This window comes from Puma concolor, chromosome B3 (assembly GCF_028749965.1).
Source record: "Puma concolor isolate L17-30 chromosome B3, mPumCon1.1.hap2, whole genome shotgun sequence".
Taxonomy (NCBI): Eukaryota; Metazoa; Chordata; class Mammalia; order Carnivora; family Felidae; genus Puma; species Puma concolor.
In genome coordinates this window covers 71,598,098-71,616,088 of record NC_141672.1, presented here as the reverse complement: position 1 = coordinate 71,616,088, position 17,991 = coordinate 71,598,098, and the positions used below count along the sequence as shown (strand labels likewise).

Sequence of the window (17,991 nt, the reverse complement as noted above, 5' to 3'; positions counted from 1 at the left end):
TAAAACTGGACATTACAGACCACTTCCAGAGCTGTAACTACGATTTTGTACATTACAGTTAGTATAGACATGTTAAAAAATTCATTGTTTTCTATATCTGTGTCTTTGTCCACTGGTTTTGAAAGTTGGCTAGGGAAGATCACAAGTTATTATGTGTGCTCTTTCAGTGAAAAACTAAGAGGTAAATCTCATCCATTCTTTTAAAAATATTAAGTGTCTTTTGTATATCTTCTACATTTGAGAAAATAATTTTATAATATACAAAGTAATATTTATACTTCATATAAGGATGTATGTTACAGTAATCAGATGTCTCAACTGTGGTCCTTTGATTCAAAAATAAGGAGATTATTTGTCAGAATATTAAGAAATTTTCTGGATAAATGTGGGTTCCTCTTTAATCGTATTTTAGAAAGAAATTGTTCACAATTTTTACAAGCCTGATTTCTCCCATATTCTCCTAATTCAGTCTCCTCCCACCATAATGCTCTACCACTCATTTGTAAGAGATGTAATTATTATGGAGGTGCTAATGCTGGTGGTGGTACTTTGGGTAGGGGCGGGAGAGATTAACAGGAAGTACTCAAATACAACATTTGTTCTTTCTAGTGAGAGGTTCCTATGTATTATTTTATTAAAAAAAAAAAAAAAACAGCTGGCAAGCATACCGCTTGCTAAAACCACATGATACACCAAAATCTCAGGTTATCTTGATTTTATATAAACATTAAGGGTCATATAATTGCATTATCTTTTTATCAACATTTGTATTCAAATTAGCTCGGACTTTAAAGCCTAAATGTGTTTGCTTAATATAGGTATAATTAGGCAAGAATGAAAGAAGCAAAGAATTAATTCATTCACTGTTATCCAGTGCTAAAGGGCCTATTCTGAGCCTAGAACAAAGCAGCCTATTTGAGTTTTCGGCCTAATTTTATATATACTAGTTTTAACATGGACATATAATATAATAAATATCATGCTTTCTTATGATAATAAAGATGACAATGATTTCCTTTTTTTAATGTTTATTTTTTTATTTTTGAGAGAGAGCTAGAGAGTACATGTGGGCAGGGGAGGGGCAGAGAGAAAAAGAGTCCCAAGCAGGCCCCACGCTCAGTGCAGAGCCCGACACATGGCTTGATCTCATGAACCATGAGATCATGACATGAGCCAAAATCAAGAATCAGATGCTTAACCAACTGAGCCACCCAGGTGATCTAAGAGACAGTGTTTCTTAGCACTTAGTAGTGCTAACATTTGGAAGGTAACTTAGAGTTCATCTATTAGAACTTCACAGCCCTTGAAAACTGTCTTTTTTCAACATCTTTTGTAGTTTCTTGGTCATTTCTATAAATAAGAAACTCACTACTAGAGTAATATTTGTCTGTCATATACATTTTCCATTAGATTCAAAATGTAGTGAACAGTTCTTTTGCAATGATACCACTTTTTGCCCCCACTTCTAAGTAACCATGGTGTATAGATCTAGAAACTAAGTACAAAGGTACTCTTTTACTGTGTTCTTATCTATTTTGAAATTGTCAATTTTTCATGTTTGTTTTGCTCTTTTCAGTGTAAAGTTCACTTGGTGAAGACACAGGTAACTTTACCCTTCCTTCGTTCTTCTACTGAAAAAAGCTAAGATGTACCTTTTCTTTGTCGTAACTTTTCAAATACTTACTGACTTGTTTGTCAACATAAAAACTCATTCCAACTTCTGATTTTCTGCCTTGGATGACATGATTTGACATCAGAAGTTTTAGATTCTCCCTAGGATGGGTCTGCACGTGTACTAGTTGTGTAGAGTTACTGTTATTTGTCTTTGCTGTAACATGTGCTTCTATTTGTCAGCTTGATCCAACTTCAGTCCAACATGGGCTAGTTTACAGCCTGGCAAGAATGGTTACAACCATGAAAAATATTGTGTATGGACCTTATGCACACAGGTTAATTGCCAAAGCATAGTTCTAGGAAAAGAGAGCAAAATTGTCAGACCCTATTCCCTGGAAGTATTCTAGATGTAACCAGTCATTCATGCTATCTTCGACCTTCCTATGACAAATTTTTGGTCTCCACTGGTTGCCAGAGCTAAACACTCGTTTTCTCTCTCTTCACGGGTACAGGGATCACAGTGGGTACCAAATAGTTGAGCCTCAGCCCTATTCTTTCCTTTTTTTGTGTGGTCATGTTTCTTTGTCTATGTTCTCTACCAGGAAGTGACTTCAAGCTAGCTATTATTCCCTAATTTTATTTATTACCATAACTATAGTTGGGAAGTGACCTGCAATTCTTCAATGTTTATTTTAAGCATGTAAAAATTTCTCAGCCATGTCTGCTAAGGAGACCCAAGAAAAGAAAGGCCCAAAGAAGGCCCCAGATGATCTAAAAACTATGACTTTCTCTTTTTTTTTTTTTTTTTTTTTTTTCATCCTCAGACTATTCTTTTCAGGCTTTTGTGCATAATTTCATTCTATCATATTTATATCTCATCATTCTCTACATGATAAACCAGTGAACAGAACATTGCGTCTTAAACCTGTTCACCTACTGGCTTGTATTTGTACCACACATCATGGGTCCCTACCTTAGGCAGGAAAGACTGATGTAGTAAATATCTTGAAGGTCATTGGAATAATAATCGCACTGGTTTCCCACAGGTAACACCAAAACTACAGTCCTTTGTGGCTTTTCCTGGAGTTCCCAGGGAACATTTTCCTCTAAATCTTGTCATAACATCTTATTTATTTACTTCAACTTTTACTTATTTATTTCCTGGAGGCTTTTTGGCATGCTGTTTTTACTCTGCCCTGGCTCTTTTTCCCCATTTTCTACTGTTAACTTCATATGTCTTAGAGGTTAGTAGCCATTTGCTTAGCTAGACATTATTAGTCATGGTTCTTTGTTACATATGAACACAAAAAGAATACAGACTGAGTGATAATCCTTTCTTTGAGCCAAATGAACACTGGAATTAAGGTTCTGTCTATGTTACCTTGGTCATGCCACTTACTATTCATTTTTCAAGTAATATAACTTAGTGAAACCATATAATTCCTAGGTATATGGTATAATGGAAGTGCAAATGCTTTTGATATATGTACTTGGGTATATATACTCAGTTCCATTTATGGACTGTGTGGTCAAAGAACTTAATTGACATTTCCTTATTTCAGATATAGTAATGGATAATCACAAATAATATAATTAAGCAGAGTAATATTTTTAAAGTATATAATTACTGGCTAAGAATATACATTTAGAAAATAATAAATAGTATAATTATGCTTACTCTCCCCTACAGCTCAATATATTTCTGGTTATTCATTTATTCATGCATTTGAGAGACAGCTGTATTGCAGCCACTGTGCCAAGTGTTATTCATACAAATCCTTTCCATAGGAGGTTATATGTATATTTAAATAAAGTGATTGAATATATTGTAGTAAATGCTATTATAGAGGTATATACTGAAATACATGGAAGTATATACATTTTATATTTCATACTACACTGACTAACCATTACTTTGCTTCTAAAGAATGAATATGGTTTCTTAAAGCTAGCTGGGGGGTAAACATCCTAATGTTGAATCTCAACATTAGAAACTGTCACATTTTGTTTCTAACCTTTATGGTACCTCATGCTCTCTTTTCTTTCTTTTTTTTTTTAAATTTTTTTGACATTTATTTATTTTTGAGACAGAAGGAGACAGAGCATGAATGGAAGAGGGTCAAAGAGAGAGGGAGACACAGAAATTAAAACAGGCTCCAGGCTCTGAGCTGTCAGCACAGAGCCCAACATGGGGCTTGAACTCATGGACCATGAGATCATGACCTGAGCCAAAGTTGGAAACTTTACCGACTGAGCCACCCAGGTGCCCCTATTTTTTTTTTTTTATTTCTTTTGACATTTATTTATTTTTGAGACAGAGACAGAGCATGAACGGGGGACAGAGAGTGCTCTCTTTTCTTTCTATTTTGCTTATACATGTCTAATTTATTCTAGAATATGAATTAGATATATTTTGGTTTATATTCTGTGACAAATCATATTTGTTTAGTGATTTTGATGTGATCATCTATATTTCGGTTAATGTTTTTTCTTACCTTAGATATTGTTTAAAACAGATCCAAGATTGATAGGTAGTCTTACATGAATTATAGTTGATTTGTTGTCTCTGTTTTTGTTCTTCCTTTCTTTTGTAGGGGAATTCATTTTGTAGTAGGACATTTATACATTTTAAAAATTTATTTAAAACTTACTCTTACCTCCAACTGAATGTGCCCAAAGCTAACTCTTTATATAATTGTCTAACAAAAATTTCAGTTTCTCTTTTTTTTAATTTTATTTATTTATTTTTTTAATGTTTTTATTTATTTTTGAGAGAGACAGAAAGACAGAGTGCTAGAAGGGGAGGGGCAAAGAGAGAGAAAGACACAGAATCCAAAGCAGGCCTCAGGCTCTGAACTGTCAGCACAGAGTCCGATGTGGGGCTTGAACTCACAAGCCATGACATCATGACCTGAGCTGAAGTTGGACGTTGAACCCACTGAGCCACCCAAGTGTCCCAGTTTATCTTTTTTTTAAAAGTATTAAGTTAAAATCTTCTGCCTTATCTTTTAAAAAATAGACTTTATTTTTTAGAGCAGATTTATATCACAGCAAAATTGAGCAGAAAATACAGAGTTCCCATGTACTCCCACCCCACCCCACCCCCACTATTACCATTCCTCACCAAACTAGTACCGTTCTACAGCTGATGAGCTATGGTGACATAGCGTTATGATCCAAAGTCCATAATTCACATTAGGTTTCACTCTTGGGGTTGTACATTCTATGGGTATTGACAAACATATAATGACATGTATCTACTATTGTATCACACAGAATAGCTTCTTTGCCCTAAAAATTCTTTGTGTTCTGCCTATTGATCCCTCCTTCTCCTCTGACCTCTGGAAACCACTGATCTTTTTACTTTGTCCGTAATTTTGCCTTTTCCAGGTCATATATTTGGAATCATACGGTATGCAGCCTTTTCAGATTGGCTTCTTTCACTTAGTAATATGCCCTCCAAGTCTTTTTATGGCTTGATAGCTCATTTATTCTTAGCACTGGCTGTTATTCCATTTTGTTGATATACCATAGTTTATTTATCCATTCACCTACTGAAAGACCTTTTGGTTACTTCCGCATTGGGCAATTCTGGAAAAGCTACTGAAAACATCTGTGTGCTGATTATTGTGTGGATATGAGTTTTCAGTTCATTTGAGTAAATACCAAGGAGTGTGACTGCTGTATTGTATAGTAAAAGGATGCTAATTTTATCACAAACTGCCAAACTGTCTTCCAAAATGGCGTTACCATTTTGCATTCCCACCATCAATGAATTAGAGTTCCTATTGCTCTACATCCCCTCCAGCATTTGGTGCTTGTCAGTGTGTTGGAATTTCATCATTTCAATAGGTGTGCAGTGCTATCTCATTGTTTTAATTTGCATTTCCCTGATGGCATATGATGTTTAACATAGTTCATATACTTATTTAGAATTTGTATATCTTCTTTGGTGAGATGCCTGTTAAGATTTTGGCCTATTTTTAAAAATCTGGTCGTAAGATGAAACGTCTGTGTCTGGATTCTATTTTGTTTTTTGGGTTTTTTTTTTGTTTTGTTTTGTTTTTCCTGGCATGTGTATCTACTTGTTCCAACACCATTTGTTGAAAAGACTGAATTTTCTCCATTGTATTGCCTTTGCTCTGTGTCAAAGATCAGTGTTTTACTTTTAACTGTTTTTATTTGTTCTCTATATCCAAACTCCTACTGTATCCTGCATATTTTTCTTATAATTTAAATTTAATTTAAGCTTGCCTACTGCATTAGCAGTAACTAGGCAAACAGAAACAGCCTGGCTCTTCAGCTTTCTCTCTCATTCTGAATTCACTGATCATGTAAGCTCAGTACAGCAGCTAACTAATGGAAGAAGTGCATGAAGAAGCCAACCATGCCTAAAAGGAAAAGATTCTTATTTTTTAATGAAGATTCAAATATTGGTTACTATCTTGAAGCAGCATTTAGTATTTCTGAATTGAAACTGTATGCTGTAACCTGAAATGACTATTGAATGTCTGATATTTAGGAATGAACTGAAAAATGATGAGGGTTGCTAAGTTTTTGTACGATGGTGGGGGGGATACATTTTCAAGTGGCAATGGGAGACCAAACACATTTGTATTTTGAGATCATCCAATGTGAAATGCTTGTTCAACATAGCAGTAGTAGACTAAAATGTGGTAACTTCAGTCAAAGTTAATCAAATCAGATAAGGTATCAGGAACAGAGACAGTGACGAGAGATGGAATGCATTTTCAAGATTGGTAAAAACAGTGAAATGTGATGTGGAACAAAGATTGATCTAGGGGTCAAGAGATGTGGGTACTAGAACCACTACTCTCTCATTTACAAATATCTCTCATATGGTATTTTTTTCCCACCCATTAAGTGGGGAATGGATAAGTTGTTTTTTGGTTTTTGGTTTTTGTTTTTTTTAATCTTCTCTAACTCTAAAGTTCTAAGCTGCCAGTGCAAGAAAAGTCAGACACAGTTCTGGCTGAATCTAGTTCAACTAGGTGGCTGGGATGAATAAATTAAATACATGTTTACTTAAACGCATTCTAGGATGGTGACGTAGGGGGATGCTGGGCTCACCGCGTCCTGCTGATCACTTAGATTCCACCCACACCTGCCTAAATAACCAGAAAACCACCAGAAGACTAGCAGAACGGATTCTCCGGAGCCAAGCATAGACGAGAGGCCCACGGAAAAGGGTAGGAAGGGCAGAGAGGCAGTGCGCACTACACGGACTGGCGGGAGGGAGCCAGGGTGGAGGGGCGGCCCGCCTGCCAAGCAGAACCCCTGAGTCTGGCTTGCTTGCGAGGGCAGAGGGGCCGACGGAGTGTGTTCTGACAGCAAGCGGGCCTTAACATCTGGAAGGTTATAAGTTAACAGATCTGCTTGGAGAGTGGGAGGGCTGGAGGACAACGGGAGGGAGAGTTGTTGAGCCCCGGATGACAGAGCTCAGCTTGGAGGGGAACAAAGGCACTTGCCAGCACCATCTCCCCCAGCCAAAATCCCAAAGGGAACCAGTTCCTATCAGGGAACTTGCTTGCACGGCACAAACACCCAATGCTGTGCTTCTGCAGATCCATCCCTCCAGGGGCAGGTCTGACTCCCTCCCAGTGCTGCAGGGCCCCTCCCGAAGTGGATCACCAAAGGAAAAGAGAGCTGAGCCTGCCCCTCCCACCCCTGTGCACCTTGCCTATCCACCCCAGCTAATACGCCGGATCCCCAGCACCACAAGCATGGCAGTGTGCAAGTAGCCCAGAGGGGCCACACCACCCCACAGTGAATCCTGCCCCTAGGAGAGGGGAAGAGAAGGCACACACCAGTCTGACTGTGGCCCCAGCAGTGAGCTGGGGGCAGACATCAGGTCTGACTGCAGCCCCGCCCACCAACGCAAGTTATTCAACACAGCACAGGGGAAGTGCCCCGCAGTCCCGCACCACTCCAGGGACGACACAAAATGACAAAATGGAAGAATTCCCCTCAAAAGAATCTCCAGGAAATAACGACAGCTAACGAACTGATCAAAATGGATTTAAACAATATAACAGAAAGTGAATTTAGAATAATAGTCATAAAATTAATCGCTGGGCTTGAAAACAGTATACAGGATGCAGAGAATCTACTGCTGCAGAGATCAAGGGACTAAGGAACAGCCAGGAGGAGCTAAAAAAAATGCTATAAATGAGCTGCAAGATAAAATGGAGACAACCACAGCTCGGATTGAAGAGGCAGAGGAGAGAATAGGGGAATGGAAGATAAAATTATGGAAAAGGAGGAAGCTGAGAGAAAGATAAAAAAATCCAGGAGTATGAGGGGAAAATTAGAGAACTAAGTGATGCACTAAAGAGAAATAATCTACGCATAATTGGTATTCCAGAGGAGGAAGAGAGAGGGAAAGGTTCTGAAGGTGTACTTGAAGAAATCATAGCTGAGAACTTCCCTGATCTGGGGAAGGGAAAAGGCATTGAAATCCAAGAGGCACAGAGAACTCCCTTCAGACGTAACTTGAATCGATCTTCTGCATGACATACCATAGTGAAACTGGCAAAATACAGGGATAAAGAGAAAATTCGGAAAGCAGCTAGGGATAAACGTGTTCTAACATATAAAGGGAGACCTATAAAACTCATGACAGATATCTCTACTGAAACTTGGCAGGCCAGAAAGGAATGGCAGGAAATCTTCCATGTGATGAACAGAAAAAATATGCAGCTCAGAATCCTTTGGCCAGCAAATCTGTCATTTAGAAAAGAAGGAGAGATTAAGGTCTTCCAAAACAAACACTGAAGGAATTCGTCACCACTAAACCAGCCCTACAAGAGATCCTAAGGGGGATCCTGTGAGACAACGTACCAGAGACATCGCTACCAGCATGAAACCTAAGGACATCACAATGACTCTAAACCCATATCTTTCTATAATAACACTGAATGTAAATGGACTAAATGTGCCAACCAAAAGACATAGGGTATCAGAATGGATAAAAAAACAAGACCCATCTATTTGCTGTCGACAAGAGACTCATTTTAGTCCTGAAGACACCTTCAGATTGAAAGTGAGGGGATGGAGAACTATTTATCATGCTAATGGAAGTCAAAAGAGAGCTGGAGTAGCCATACTTCTATCAGACAAACTAGACTTTAAATTAAAGGCTGTAACAAGAGAGAAGAAGGGCATTATATAATAATCACAGGGTCTATCCATCAGGAAGAGCTAACAATTATAAATGTCTATGCGCCGAATACGGGAGCCCCCAAATATATAAAACAATTACTCATAAACATAACCAACCTTAGTGATAAGAATGTGGTAATTGCAGGGGACTTTAACACTCCACTTACAGAAATGGATAGATCATCTAGACACACAGTCAATAAAGAAACAAGGGCCCTGAATGATACATTGGATCAGATGGACTTGACAGATCTATTTAGAACTCTGCATCCCAAAGCAACAGAATATACTTTCTTCTCGAGTGCACATGGAACATTCTCCAAGATAGATCACCTACTGGGTCACAAAACAGCCCTTCATAAGTATACAAGAATTGAAATCATACCATGCATACTTTCAGACCACAATGCTGTGAAGCTTGAAATCAACCACAGGAAAAAGTCTGGAAAACCTCCAAAAGCATGGAGGTTAAAGAACACCCTATTAAAGAATGAATGGGTCAACCAGGCAATTAGAGAAGAAATTAAAAAATATATGGAAACAAACGAAAGTGTAAATACAACAATCAAATGCTTTGGGATGCAGCAAAGCCAGTCCTGAGAGGAAAATACATTGCAATCCAGGTCTATGTCAAGAAACAAAAAAAATCCCAAATACAAATTCTAACAGAACACCTAAAGGAAATAGAAGCAGAGCAGCAAGGCCACCTTAAACCCAGCAGAAAAAGAGAAATAATAAAGATTTGAGCAGAAATAAACACTATAGAATCTAAAAAAAACTGTAGAACAGATCAACGAAACCAAGAGTTGGTTTTTTGAAAAAAATAAACAAAATGGATAAACCTCTAGCCAGGCTTCTCCAAAAGAAAAGGGAGATGACCCAAATAGATAAAATCATGAGTGAAAATGTAATTATTACAACCAATCCCTCAGAAATACAAGCAATTATCAGGGAATACTATGAAAAACTATATGCCAACAAACTGGACAACCTGGAAGAAATGGACAAATTCCTAAACACCCACACACTTCCAAAACTCAATCAGGAGGAAATAGAAAGCTTGAACAGACCCATAACCAGTGAAGAAATGGAATCAGTTATCAAAAATCTCCCAACAAATAAGAGTCCAGGACCAGATGGCTTCCCAGGGGAGTTCTACCAGAAGTTTAAAGCAGAGATAATACCTATCCTTCTGAAGCTATTTCAAAAAATAGAAAGGGAAGGAAAACTTCCAGACTCATTCTATGAAGCCAGTATTACTTTGATTCCTGAACCAGACAGAGACCCAGTAAAAAAAGAGAACTACAGGCCAATATCCCTGATGAATATGGATGCAAAAATTCTCAATAAGATATTAGCAAATCGAATTTAACAGCATTTAAAAGGATTATTCACCATGATCAAGTGGGATTCATTCCTGGGATGCAGGGTTGGTTCAACATTCGCAAATCAATCAATGTGATACATCACATTAATAAAAGAAAAGAACCATATTATCCTGTCAATCGTTGCAGAAAAAGCATTTGACAAAATTCAGCATCTTTTCTTAATAAAAACCCTCCAGAAAGTAGGGATAGCAGGAACATACTTAAAGATCATAAAAGCCATTTATGAAAAGCCCACAGCTAACATCATCCTCAACAGGGAAAACCTGAGAGCTTTTTCCCTGAGATCAGGAACACGACAGGGATGTCCACTCTCACCGCTGTTGTTTAACATAGTGTTGGAAATTCTAGTATCAGCAATCAGACAACAAAAGGAAATCAAAGGCATCAAAATTGGCAAAGATGAAGTTAAGCTTTCACTTTTTGCAGATGGCATGATATTATACATGGAAAATCCAATAGACTCCACCAAAAGTCTGCTAGAACTGACACATGAATTCAACAAAGTTGCAGGATACAAAATCAGTGTACAGAAATCAGTTGCATTCTTATACACTAATAATGAAGCAACAGAAAGACAAATAAAGAAATTGATCCCATTCACAATTGCACCAAGAAGCATAAAATACCTAGGTATAAATCTAACCAAAGATGTACAAGATCTGTATGCTGAAAACTATAGAAAGCTTATGAAGGAAATTGAAGAAAATATAAAGAAATGGAAAAACATTCCGTGCTCATGGGTTGGAAGAATAAATATTGTCAAAATGTCAGTACTACCCAAAGCTATCTACACATTCACTGCAATCCCAATCAAAATTGCATCCGCATTCTTCTCGAAGCTAGAACAAGCAATTCTAAAATTCACATGGAACCCAAAAGGCCCGAATAGCCAAAGTAATTTTGAAGAAGACCAAAGCAGGAGGCATCACAATCCCAGACTTTAGCCTCTACTACAAGATTGTAATCATCAAGACAGCATGGTATTGGCACAAAAACAGACACATAGACCAATGGAATAGAATAGAAACCCCAGAACTAGACCCACAAACGTGTGGCCAACTAATCTTTGACAAAGCAGGAAAGAATATCCAATGGAAAAAAGACAGTCTCTTTAACAAATGGTGCTGGTAGAACTTGGCAGCAACATGCAGAAGGTTGAAACTAGACCACTTTCTCACACCATTCACAAAAATAAACTCAAAATGGATAAAGGACCTGAATGTGAGACAGGAAACCATCAAAACCCTAGAGGAGAAAACAGGAAAAGACCTCTCTGACCTCAGCTGTAGCAATTTCTTACTTGACACATCCCCGAGGGCAAGGGAATTAAAAGCAAAAATGAACTATTGGAACCTCATGAAGATAAAAAGCTTCTGCACAGCAAAGGAAACAATCAACAAAACTAAAAGGCAACCAACAGAATGGGAAAAGATATTTGCAAATGACATATTGGACAAAGGGCTAGTATCCAAAATCTATAAAGAGCTCACCAAACTCCACACCTGAAAATCAAATAACCCAGTGAAGAAATGGGCAGAAAACATGAATAGACACATTCTCTAAAGAAGACATCTGGATGGCCAACAGGCTCATGAAAAGATGCTCAACATCGCTCCTCATCAGGGAAATACAAATCAAAACCACACTCAGGTATCACCTCACGCCAGTCAGAGTGGCCAAAATGAACAAAACAGGAGACTATAGGTGCTGGAGGGGATGTGGAGAAACAGGAACCCTCTTGCCCTGTTGGTGGGAATGCAAACTGGTGCAGCTGCTCCGGAAAACAGTGTGGAGGTTCCTCAAGAAATTAAAAATAGACCTACCCTATGACCCAGCAGTAGCACTGCTAGGAATTTACCCAAGGGATACAGGAGTGCTGATGCATAGGGGCACTTGTACCCCAATGTTTAGAGCAGCACTCTCAACAATGGCCAAATTATGAAATGAGCCAAAATGTCCATCAACTGATGAATGGATAAAGAAATTGTGGTTTATATACACAATGGAGTACTATGTGGCAATGAGAAAGAATGAAATATGGCCCTTTGTAGCAACGTGGATGGAACTGGAGAGTGTGATGCTAATGAAATAAGCCATACAGAGGAAGACACATACCATATGTGTTCACTCTTATGTGGATCCTGAGAAACTTAACAGGAACCCATGGAGTAGGGGAAGGAAAAAAAAAGAGGTTAGAGTAGGAGAGAGCCAAAGCATAAGAGACTCTTAAAAACGGAGAACAAACTGAGGGCTGATGGGGGGCGGGAGGGAGGGGAGGGTGGGTGATGGATATTGAGGAGGGCACCTGTTGGGATGAGCACTGGGTGATGTATGGAAACCAATTTGACAATAAATTTCATATATTAAAAAAAACACATTCTAATAAAAACATAAACCTTAAGTGGGCTATAAAAGCTGACTTTTTCCACTTTAAAATTTTTATTTTAAGAAATAAGCAATAAACACAGCACATCTAACGGATTGCAATGATTTCAACATTGTTCTTCTGCAAATATGTGATTTTATATTTTGCTTTTATTTTTTGTAATCTAACGCAAATCCTTGGAATAAGTGGATTTTAGAATTAATATTGTCATTTTAATTCTATCCCCATCCCAACCTCAATTTAGCAAAGAGTAAACTGAGGTCCAGAGAACTTAAATGATTTGTACAGGGTCAAAGCTGGTAGAACAAGCTAGATTTCCTGATCCTCAGCCTGGTGACCTCTCCACAATAAGCTTAAAGTCCTTAGCAATTAGTATTACTTCAGTAATCCATTGATAAGACATTTAACGTTTTATTTGACAGAAATAAGTTTTGACACCCATTAATTTATTTTATCCTTTCAACATCCATGCACGGTTATTATCAGTCTCATTTTTATACACACACTACTACAGATTAAGTAATATGCCCAAGGTCATATAACTAACAAGAAATGAAGTATGAATTTGAAACATCACTTTTGCCTGACTCCAGATCCCAACCTTTTTCAAGGCATTATGTTAACTTTTTAAAGTTTGCTTTGGGTGTTGGTATTATAATGATTCTTGAGGACCCTTTGTTAAGTCTTTGGCATTAGTCTTTTTCAGGTCTTACTTCTAAAGGCCGTCGAAATTTATGATTATTTTCTAGTACTGCTTCGTCATAGGCTTTTCTTAAAGTGAGACTCATATTGGAATATTGCAATAATAAATGTTGGGGGAAATGTATAAGTTTTCAAGTAACCTTTGCATTGTTGATTACTTTAGAAGTGATTATCTCATTATTTCATGGTCTGAGCAGATTTTTACTGTATTTGCGTGCACATACATGCATATGAAAATTGTACTGATCATCTTTTTGCCCTGTCAAGATGGTCTTAAATGCCTATCCAAGGCCCAATGTGTAACTTTCCCAGGAATCTTAGCATCAACTTTCAGAATAAAAAGTTGTCACTGGAGGTTTCTCAGTGCCTATCTACTGCATTTCTGAATTAACAACAAATGCAGATTTGTCTTTGATGGCTCTTTTATAGCTGTATACAGCTGGAGAAAAACCAACTGCCAAGGGAACTCAATTTTCTTTATCATCAATTTGACATTGGTTAACAGATGGCTTCTGGATACCATGGTAGTCTTCTTAATTTGTCTTTCTATATAGTGCTGCAGATACCCTTGGTTAATTGCTTGATTATTACATTTAATTCTTTGTCAACAATATACCTCATTGTTTTGGAACATATCTTAGGAGATAAGTTATAAAAGGCAGATATTTGAGTGTTGAACTGCTATCATACCTTTGAAACATAAAGCAAAACACCTAAAGGTAGACAAATGTGTTAAAATATCCTGTACTAAAATCCAGTCAGCTTTCTGTGAAGTATGAGATTTCTCTGGAATACAGTGGATTCTCAAGAGCTAATTTATACAAAAGACAAAGAAAGGAGATCTATCGAAACATGAAAAAGGAAACAAATGCCCTTAAATCAAGACATTTCCAGGTGAACGTTAACCTAAGATTAACTACAACTGAATTCTTATTTATTTTTGTTTGTTTATTTTGTTTTGTATATAACTTCATTAAGTAGAATTTACATATTGTACTTTGGAGAGTGAAAAATTTTCAACCAATTCAAAAGGTATGGAAAAATACCAGTTGATTGAATATTTTGACATTCCTTAAAACACAAATGTGAACCCTTTTCTAACTGCTTTGGGAATCCAAAGAAATAAACAAACTTAAAATAGAGAGTTTGAGAGAGCTGATGCAGTCAGACATGATTGCATATAAGATTACACACCTACATAGTTGTACATACTGCAAAAAGGAGAGTTCAGTGCATGACAAGAGTTCATTGATCATTATAAAATCATCTTATGTTGTCAACTCTGAAAGTGGCATGTTAACTACCCAACTATATCAATTAAAACTATTGATTTTGGCTTTTAATCTTAGTTCTTTTTTCATTTATTCATTATGGAATGATAAGGCTGTCTCAAAAAATGATGCAAAATTATACTTATACATTTACTTTTACTTACATTATACTTGTACTTCTAACAAAATAAATTATTCTCTACTTAGGGGCACCTGGGTGGCTCAGTCGGTTAAGTGGCCGACTTCGGCTCAGGTCATGATCTCGCGGTCCGTGAGTTCGAGCCCCGTGTCGGGCTCTGTGCTGACAGCTCGGAGCCTGGAGCCTGCTTCAGATTCTGTGTCTCCCTCTCTCTCTGACCCTCCCCCGTTCATGCTCTGTCTCTGTCTCAAAAATAAATAAACGTTAAAAAAAAATAAAAAAAATTATTCTCTACTTAAAACATTTTAAATAGATTCAAAAGATGGACTCAGTGGAATCAGAAAACCCTCAAAATAGTAGTTTGGCATTATGAGAAAAGAAGATCTGAACTAATATTGCTAGTAATGTATATTCTATTGAAGTTTATGCTGCCACCTATGGGAAATGAAAATTTTTAGTAATTAATCCAAAATGTAGAAATTACTGTTGCCAATTACAAGAGAAAATCGAAACTTCTAAGCGGATTTTATTACTATTTAACTGTCAAAGGAAAGTCCTGGAGAAAGCTTTAAATTCTTCACCTGTTCCTTAAAAAAAAACAAACAAAAAAAACCCCAAAAAACAAGCTTGATTATGTGCCCTTGGATATTAAACTATATAATCCACAAGGCTTATATCTAAGTACTGTCTTTTTAAGTTTCAATGTTGTGTATTTGCCTTCAATAATTACAAATAATATAAACTGAATTCACTTGTGAAATCTTATGTAAGTTGATTTAGTCATGCTTCTGTTAATTTTTTCCACGTCCCCTTCTTTTCACTTCTGCCCATTTAACATGTACTATCTTATGCAAACTGGGGAGCAAAAAAACCCCCTGTTTTTAGCCCTGTCTTCTAACACAGTAATGTAGTAGAATAGAAATAGAAGAGCTCTGGGGCGCCTGGGTGGCGCAGTCGGTTAAGCGTCCGACTTCAGCCAGGTCACAATCTCGCGGTCCGGGAGTTCGAGCCCCGCGTCAGGCTCTGGGCTGATGGCTCAGAGCCTGGAGCCTGTTTCCGATTCTGTGTCTCCCTCTCTCTCTGCCCCTCCCCCGTTCATGCTCTGTCTCTCTCTGTCCCAAAAATAAATAAAAACGTTGAGAAAAAAAAAAAAAAAAAGAAATAGAAGAGCTCTGATTAAGGGAAGACTTTTGTTGAAATTCATTCTCTAACACTTGCTACTTGCATCACGTAAGAAAAGTGACTCTAAGTTCTCATCCCAGAGTATAACTGGTAGTATCAGTATTTTATATGAATGCCGTAAGAAATATATACAGAATCTTACAATGCTTAATAGAGTGCCTGACGCAAAAAGAGTCTCAATAAATACTTGTTTCCTTTCAAAATATAATCTGTTATATCAGCAAGATCTACAAAAACCAAGTCCTTGCTCATCCTGTGACTTTCTTCTGATCAATAGAAGATGGTAAAGGTAATAAGATGTCACTCCCACGATTGTGTAATGTGAGACTCCGTTGCCAGCTTTGAAGAAGTAAATACTCATATGGCAAGGAACTGAGGAAGGCCTTTAGGAGCTGAAGGTAGCTTCCAGACAATAGGCAGCAAGAAGTTGGGGACCTCAGCATATAATCACAAGGAAAGGAATTCTTCCATCAATGTGAGTGAGACTAGAAGTGGACTCTTTCCTAGTTAGTCTGTCTTTTAGATGAGAATTCAGTCTTGGCCATTACATTAATTACATTCTTTTAAATGATTCAGTTAAGATATATCTGGATCCCAGAACCACAGAAATTTTGAGATAAAAAATGCATGTTTTTTTTTAAGTTGCTAAGTTTGTGCTAATTTGTTACACAGAAATAGAAAAACTAATAACTTTTCTTGGATAAGTTAATTTTCTTTCCTTTTATTCTGTAAATAATTTTATTTCCTTTTATTATTTAAAAATGTGAAGATCTGATTATAACACATTTACATTGTAAATAAGCATCCCTCCTACTCTACACATCTACATCACCTTCCCGCTCCCCAGAGGCAAGCATCATTTACTGTTTGGTGTTTTCACGTCTGATGAAGTGGTCTTCCAAATTCATAAATATACATGGAAATTTAAGAATAATTTATTTTCCAGCTGTTCCTGATATTTATCATTTACAAGAGTGAAATGTTTTATTGGCCAGTGGTTTTAAAGTGATTTTAAAGTTAATGCAAGAAACTGTACCATGCTACGTAACATTAAGTCTTAAATTTCATCGCCTATCTGTGGGAATTGAAGTAAAGGGAAACAATAAGCTCAGCCTATAGAAGACTGTTTTTAACCAACCTAGGTTCTTATGCAACACTGCTGCTAACTGGCCGTGTATTTTTATGGAAAGTACTTCCCCTCTATATATCCTTAATTTACACATTCCAGATTTCAGATTGCATGATTATACGTAATGTATGTGTGTGTTTGTTTCATAATGATACCTGGTGATTCGCAAACCTGATTGATCACAAAAGTCATACTCCCAAGTATTTCATCATCACCATCGCCATTATCAGTATCATCAACTAGTCATCAACCCTGGATATTCTGATTCCATGAACTTGGGACACAGTTATGGGAATCCAAATGTTACAATATTTTCATGGGTTATTCTGATTCACTTGATTGAGAAGCAATAATTTAGATATTTTATTTACACACATATAATCCTATATGATAGTGGTCTGAAATTCATTTTAAACTACATGACAGAGAAAGCAATCACTACAGTTGTGTGGACTGTATGAAAAAACAATTGCAAATGAAAAAAGTTTGGAAAACCTTTATTTAACCTTTGGATCTCTTTTCTCATTTGTTCTGTATTCATTCTTGCTTTGGAGGTTACCTTTATGCTTAACAAAGCATAACTTCTTGTCTCATATCCAGAATTCCTCCTTCTTCACTTACAAGCCCCGATGCTAGGAAGATATGAGAGTTCTTTGGAACTGTCTTAAGTCACCAACCAAAACTGGATCATTCAGGTAAGTGTTTCCATCCTTCCCTTCTTATTTTTGGCTTCCTTTTCTCCTTGTTGGCTTCAACTAGGGAGGTGACAGCTTCATCTGGCACCTCAATGTAATTAAGTTCTTTAGCAGTATGTCTTATTCAAAAGTTGCTTTTGGCTTATACATTGTTAACTTATGTTAATTTATTTCAACAACACATTCTTCAGACATGTCAAAAAAGTGCCTTTACTTTGTTATTAATATGGAATTTTTTGGCTATGCATGATCAGGAAATAAAAGGCAGTTATGGAGACTGAAGCAATCATATAAAGATCTAAC

At 37.1% G+C, this 17,991-nt stretch overlaps 1 long non-coding RNA gene across 1 annotated transcript in view; it reads left to right on the top strand.

Annotated features, from left to right (window-relative positions):
• LOC147580050 (uncharacterized) overlaps positions 1-17,688 on the top strand; it is a 78,510-nt gene extending 60,822 nt beyond the window's left edge. Inside the window, exon 3 of the long non-coding RNA XR_015251871.1 lies at positions 17,594-17,688. This is a non-coding gene — a long non-coding RNA (uncharacterized LOC147580050). The remainder of the gene's footprint in view (positions 1-17,593) is intronic.
• The last annotated feature ends 303 nt before the right edge of the window (positions 17,689-17,991 follow it).